Source organism: Biomphalaria glabrata, chromosome 7, assembly GCF_947242115.1.
Source record: "Biomphalaria glabrata chromosome 7, xgBioGlab47.1, whole genome shotgun sequence".
NCBI classification, from domain to species: domain Eukaryota; kingdom Metazoa; phylum Mollusca; class Gastropoda; family Planorbidae; genus Biomphalaria; species Biomphalaria glabrata.
This window is the reverse complement of record NC_074717.1, coordinates 24,270,201-24,277,700: the sequence shown is the minus strand read 5'-3', so window position 1 is coordinate 24,277,700 and position 7,500 is coordinate 24,270,201. Positions and strand designations below refer to the sequence as shown.

The 7,500-nt window shown below is 36.7% G+C and overlaps 1 protein-coding gene across 3 annotated transcripts in view; it reads left to right on the top strand.

Moving 5' to 3' along the window:
- The window catches only part of LOC106052405 (protocadherin-11 X-linked-like), a 240,552-nt gene that overhangs the window by 103,047 nt on the left and 130,005 nt on the right, over positions 1–7,500 (top strand). The window lies entirely within an intron of this gene.

The window sequence follows — 7,500 nt, the reverse complement described above, 5'->3', positions numbered from 1 at the left end:
AACATTGGCACAGATTTTTATCACTTTTGTTTTTTAGCCCTGAACATTTGTTTTGGTTATCAGAAAACACATCTTCCATGTGTGTGTGTGTGTGTGTGAGAGAAAGTGAGAGAGAGAGGAAGAGAGAGAGAGAGGGAGAGAGAGAGATTGTGTGGGCTAGTGTGTATATTTGGGAAAGGGCTGAAGTGGGTTTGCGACTTATGGGAATCGCATTTTTGTCTGTTACCAGAAATCTAAACTGACCACTAGACAAGAAGCATGATTAGCTGGAGTAATTGGACTTGACTTAAGCGATTTATCTACGCCGCCATCTTATTGCACCGCGAGTTGATCAGGACAGACAAACATCCGGGTCTTGTTTGGAACCCTCCAGAAATTGGACAAAATGAGTTTCGATGTTTTTATTAACTGACATGAACATTTGGGGGTTGTGTCCACATGTATTAGATACCAATATAAGAACTGTGCATAAGTGCTGTCCCATTTAGCCCAGTCTGTAGATATGTACTACAATATAGTTTATACATTTGACTGTAAGACATACATTTGACTGTAAGACATACATTTGACTATAAGACATACATTTGACTGTAAGACATACATTTGACTATAAGACATACATTTGACTGTAAGACATACATTTGACTATAAGACATACATTTGACTGTAAGACATACATTTGACTGTAAGACATACATTTGACTGTAAGACATACATTTGACTGTAAGACTTACATTTGACTGTAAGACATACATTTGACTGTAAGACATACATTTGACTGTAAGACTTACATTTGACTGTAAGACATACATTTGACTGTAAGACATACATTTGACTGTAAGACATACATTTGACTGTAAGATTTACATTTGACTGTAAGACATACATTTGACTGTAAGACATACATTTGACTGTAAGACATACATTTGACTGTAAGACATACATTTGACTATAAGACTTACATTTGACTGTAAGACATACATTTGACTTTAAGACATACATTTGACTGTAAGACATACATTTGACTGTAAGACATACATTTGACTGTAAGACATACATTTGACTGTAAGACTTACATTTGACTGTAAGACATACATTTGACTGTAAGACATACATTTGACTGTAAGACATACATTTGCACTTTTTTATTTGAATATGTCTAGAAAGTGTAATGCTTAAAGTAGAATGTCATGAAAACACTGATTTTTTATTTAGACAAATGTGTATGATTTAATAAAATAAAATAGTCCTACTGATGTTACTATCTGAACAAATCAAACTTGGACTGTTGCGTGAAGAATATATTTCTCAAGGTTGTTGCTTTGTCAAAATATTTCTTCAGAGCAAACTAGTAAGTATAGAAAAGCTAAAAATAGCCCCTAAAACCCCAAGGGGTCTAAAAATAAACTTAGATTTGACAGTAATGATAATCCAGATATTTCTAGAAGTATCACAGAGTATAGAAAGAGAATCAAGTGAAAACCTGTGTTTATTTTGACACAATCTCTATGGGCGTATGATCTACACCGAATAATACTGTGTCTTTATGCTTGAATGATTGTGTGAGCTTATTTCATTCATGAATGGAGCTTTTTTCATTCAGATTTGAATCTCCGAGAACTACATCTTACAGTTATTAAATATGGCACCTTCAAATCCCGGCATGACTTGACTTACTTTGACTTATTCCTGTGAATTCCAGGGGATCATAAGCCGTAGCTACACCTCTCCGCCGAATTCTTCATGGTCCCATATTAGTCTAGTATCCTCAGCTTCACTGATGACTGACCTCTTCCAGGTTTACTTGGGTCTGCCCATTGTCCTCTTTCCTTGTGAATTCCAACCAATGCCTGCCTTGTAACTTTGCTACTTGGTTTTCACGGGGTACACCCTATCCAGCTCCACTTTCGCGTTTTTATATCCTTGTCTCTGGGTTTTCGCTTGGTTCTCTCTCAAATTATCAGCGTTACATGCTAAAGATTTATCTGCAACAGATGCCTTCTAATACGCCGACCAATAGTTGATTGTGTATCTGGCATAAGTTGAGAAAAACATTGAGATGTCTCGTCATTGTGCCGGCCACCCAATACCTTCTTTATTCCTCGTTAACCGTTGACCTTGACAATTATGGCTGAACTAAGAACTTTGTTATCTCTAAGAATGTCATCACATCATCTCCGAGCAATAATTACACTTGTTGGCCTCCTTCAGTTTGACAACGACTTTGGTTCATCTTGTAGAACTCTTTTTCGTGTGAGAGAAATTCCCGTCCACATATATCGCAGGTTAAGACGGCATTCGCTTTAGTGGTAGAGGAGCCATCCATTTTTCTTTGGCACGCTTTTCTTCCAGAGCTGAAGACATTGCTTTTAAGCTGCCCATAACTTTCTTGGCCACCAACTCTCTCGACATATAGCGGTCTAAGGCTATGTCTTCCAAGTAGTGTTCATCAATCTCTGCTGCTTTGAGGTCCCATTGGATTATATCCACATACCGGAAGTAAGGACGACCAGTTTGTCTTGAGCCTGTCACGGGTTGTCAATAAAGAAGGACTTTTGTGATACGATTGTCCTCCATAGGGCGGACATGGCTAGCAGAGCAAGCAGCGTTTCGGAAGATTGTAAAGATGCTGGAACACACTCGTTCTTGCAATGGGATTTTTAGGATCCTCTGAAAGTAGTGCAAGAGAAATGAAATGATACACCCATTCACATATATACAGACATATACAAAACAGTTACAAGCTCACTTGAGTCTCCATAAGGCATTGTTTCATTCGTTTACTGTGGAAAGATAAAAGAAAAGTGCAACAAACAACTATTTACTATTTTGTAATGTAACTAGATCTAGTTATCCTGATTTTTTTTTTGTATCTCTTTTCGATACAAGAAAACAATTTAATGTAATTAAAGCGCTCCGGTTATTATAAAATGAAACGTGAGTCACTTGTAATTCAATGATATTGTTTGAATCAACAAAACCCATTCTTTAGGAAGTGCGACAGGAAGATGGCGCTGTAAATTGCTGATCAATTTTTATGTTCACATTTTTAATTACCCGTGTCACATGATATTGGAGATGTTATCAGAGATCTCTTCATCACCGTAATGGATATCTGTCTATGTAGATTTATTTCATTCCATCAGTGTAGGAAACTGATACAAGAGACAATACAAGTTGAGCAATGATGATAACTCTATAAGGTTGATAACTTTAAAAGGCTGATTCTATCATAATAGAAACAGTGAACAATATTTTAATTTTATGAGGTTTTTAACAGTGAAACATTTAGAAAGTTACATCACATTATACTTTTATACTGTTTTTTTTTTTTAGTTTTTATATACGGAAAGACAGCAAATTTCACATTTCTATGTTACATATCACAGGAGGCTCACATTTCTATGTTACATATCACAGGAGGCTCACATTTCTATGGTACATATCACAGGAGGCTCACATTTCTATGGTACATATCACAGGAGGCTCACATTTCTATGTTACATATCACAGGAGGCTCACATTTCTATGTTACATATCACAGGAGGCTCACATTTCTATGGTACATATCACAGGAGGCTCACATTTCTATGGTACATATCACAGGAGGCTCACATTTCTATGGTACATATCACAGGAGGCTCACATTTCTATGGTACATATCACAGGAGGCTCACATTTCTATGTTACATATCACAGGAGGCTCACATTTCTATGGTACATATCACAGGAGGCTCACATTTCTATGGTACATATCACAGGAGGCTCACATTTCTATGTTACATATCACAGGAGGCTCACATTTCTATGGTACATATCACAGGAGGCTCAGTTGGGCTTGAGACATGGCGTCTTTCCAGTGCGACCCAATGGGACTGTAAACAATTACTAAACTGCTATTGTGTTTGTGTTGTCCTTATGTTAGGTTCAAATCTCAAACATAAAAGTAGCAATGCCCATCCACTCATATTATGGCTTTCATTATCCTCGAAATAAATGCAACATCTATTTCTGGTCTTTAGAAAGCGTATCCTTTTGCTCTTAAACGTGAAAATACTTTAGCTGCATATGCACAGACATTTAAACTAATTTTAAACCTATTTGTAATAAGGGCATTATTTGTTGTTTTTTTTTTAATTTCGTACTGGCAGTCTACATATCAAATTATCGATTGTATTCCTTTAATCATAGTTTTGTTTAGATTTTATACCCAGAAAGTTTAATCTTCTGACCTAATTATGATTGATTTTGATTTATTTTTGAAGCTACCTAGGTGCTAATTTTTGTCTAGGAGACACGTATGCACAATACAAACACATCAGCTGTCCATGATGACGAAACGATTTAACTCGGACAAAAAAATACTGGTCAGTTATACGTCATTGCATTGTCACTGTACAACTTAACTGCAGGGGCCGCCTATGATTAATGTTTATGTTACATCTTAATTTCTGTCTGTTTATTTGAGTATGTCTGTTTCAATGTTTTGCTTGCATGATACAAAGCGACAAACAATTATTTTTTAATTTTAAACATTTTGTAACAGTTCACTCTTGCAAACTATAGAGCAAATGGTGGTAAGTTCATCTGCCAACGGTTAACGAGGGTGTCATATGACCAGCACAACGACCAACCGCCTTTACTTTTCCCCAACTAAAGTCAGGTGCGCATTAGAGCTTGGCGGACCAAGTGGCGCCCTAAAGATGCCGAAATTTAAATCCCAGCCTTCACCGAGATTCGAACCCAGGTTCCCAGGTTTGGAAGCCAAGCGCTTAACCACTCAGCCACCGCGTCCACAAAACAATTATGTAAACTCATTTAAGGTCTTAGCTGAAAAGTTGTCATCAATTGGCAAAGGTGATTAAACACACAAATGTCGATAGTGTCTAGGAGTTCTCATTCTTAATTATCTACACAAAAATGTTAAAGTTTGTAGATTGGGAGTATGTCACTGTAATTTTATTATAAATTGTTTATATCGTTATTAGTTAAATAGTTTCATAGTATCTTTAATTATCATCTTTAATTAATTTGGTTTTAATTGTAGTTATGTTCATTGTTATAGATTAGGCTCTTTGATATAATTGAAATGTTATTGAATACCTAGATCACAGAAAATAGGTTGCTTGGAGTGATCTGAGATAGACGTTGCAAACTATGTCATGTCAGAGTATGTACAACCAACTCTTTACTGGGATCATTCTTAAGCTATGTTCCAAGGTACTTCCTGACAACTATTTCTGTCACTCGAGTGTGGTTAAAACAGGCGCTACTTAAGTAGCGAACTGAAACTATTGACAGGTCGACTCTCACCATACCTTGGTTGTTTCCCTTTTTTCCCCTTACGGCGTCACGCGTTAATCTTTACGTTGACTTGTCAATCACATCTGTTACAATGACATTTAGATACATTGTAAGTGTCATCTGTGTGTCATTACTGTGTCCTCTCGGTGTAATCTTTCCTTCATTCATGTGTCATCACTGTGTCAGCGGTATTTCATCACTGTGTCATTACTAACACAGATAGGTTGTGGTTTCCTGGAAGACAAACGATAGGTTGTGGTTTCCTGGAAGACAAACACTGCAATGTGACAGTAGACTTCCTAGTACTAGTGACAATGACACGAAGTAGTGTTACAATGACTAAAGATTTATAATCGACCTAAAATGATTTGCGAGCTCAGTAAAATGGATATAGATGTAGATGTCTAAATATAAATTGCGTATGTCTGTCTGTTTCCGGTGTGTGTGTAAGCTTTAAAAGTGCGTGTGTGTTTTTGTTTCTGTATGATTAATGATGAACTAAAAAGATATCTAGGTCCACAAAAGTAGACATTTACAGTTTGTTACGACGGAACTAACAACATTTCCTTCTGCATTGCAACCAAAACAAGCTGTTACTCAGGTGGTGTCACTTACGTCTATAAACAGTTCTTCTGGCAGGGAAAATAAATTGTTTTGTTCTTGTTTTTTTTTATTCTCCTCGCGCTACGAACATAGTTAGAAATAATGATCACTGAGCCCAGTCTGGGAGATGGCTTGATATTTTGATCTGTATCCAGTCACAAAGACTGAATGTGGTCATTCAATGTGAACCAAGAGAATGTCGCTTCTGTAACAGTAAACGAGAAACTCAATCCTTTGAATTCTCGAAGTTGAAATACAAAAAGGGAAACATTTTTAATTTTCCATTTTCTAGACTAGAGAGTTACTTTGGTGGACTGTTTATCTAGTCAAACATGAATTGAAGTTAGAAATCAAGAAATTTAGTTTTGAAAAAAACTTTTATATTTTATTTTGCGTAGAGAACATAGAAAAAAATAGTTCTTCCATTAAAAATGTAAAATTGTTTCGTTCCCTGGCCAATAAATAAAAGTTACTTTTAAAATTGTGAATGGTCCAAAGTACTTGAAACTGACTCGGGCTGGAGAGAACTGCTCGGAAAGTGTGAACTAGGACATTACAAGGGAGGGAAGCAAGGCTCTAACAGAAAAACACATTTGGTTAAAAGCTTTAGACCCCCAATTAACTGACAGCCACGCGTGGATGTGGCCAGAGCTGTCTCCGGGAGAAAGTTTGATGGGTTTTTATTTCGGACCTGGCTTGGGATATTAATGAAATGGTATTTGCGCCTGGCCAAGAGGGAAAAATATATAATTTAAAGCTGGGACAGTCTAGCATACATTAGCGGGACGGGAAAACCGTACCTTTAAATTAGACTTTTAATTTTTTTTTTAAACAAATACATTTTAAAAATATTCAAATTGCTTTCTGATTCATTAAATCTCTGTTCTTAAGGTAAAGTTAAATAGATTAAGTTTGTCTGCCCTGCTTTAGGATTCCTGTGACCTGGTCATCCTAACTCGGAACCAAACGATCAAAACCAATCAATTCAGTCTCAGTAATTACAGTTGACAGTGAGTACCACACGGCCAGGTAGACATGCGCGTTATGAGAGATGTAAGTTATGCAGCAAGTCATTAAAACAACATTGGGTTTGTTGAGCCATTTTGTACAGTACATGTTGTAATGGGAAAGTGACATAACAATAAATCTTATTTTGGTTTCTCTAGCTGCTTTCTGTTGGACCTACATTACAGACACGCCTTTGAGTCGTGTTCTCTTTGACAATCAAGACGAATTAGGTTCAGACGTTCCGTTAGAAATGTTTAGTGCGTCCTAGTCCAGACGTCTTGTAAGACGTCTTTTAATATTTCAGGGGATGACAGCGAACTAAAGACTTCAATCATCTTGACATTTCGAAGTGCACATCACACTAATATTGCAAGCCCAGCACCACCAAAACAAAAAATGAGTGTTAGATGGAACAATGAACATAAATAGCAATAGACAAATAACTCACATAATAGACTACAGTAAAACCATCCAACAGAAGGCGCAGTGAGAAGTAGTGACTTTTGACTACTGTGAACAGATGGGCATACTTTTCTTTTGGACACTATCACTATGTCGCCTTCTATGTTCTATCGGGTTAAAAAA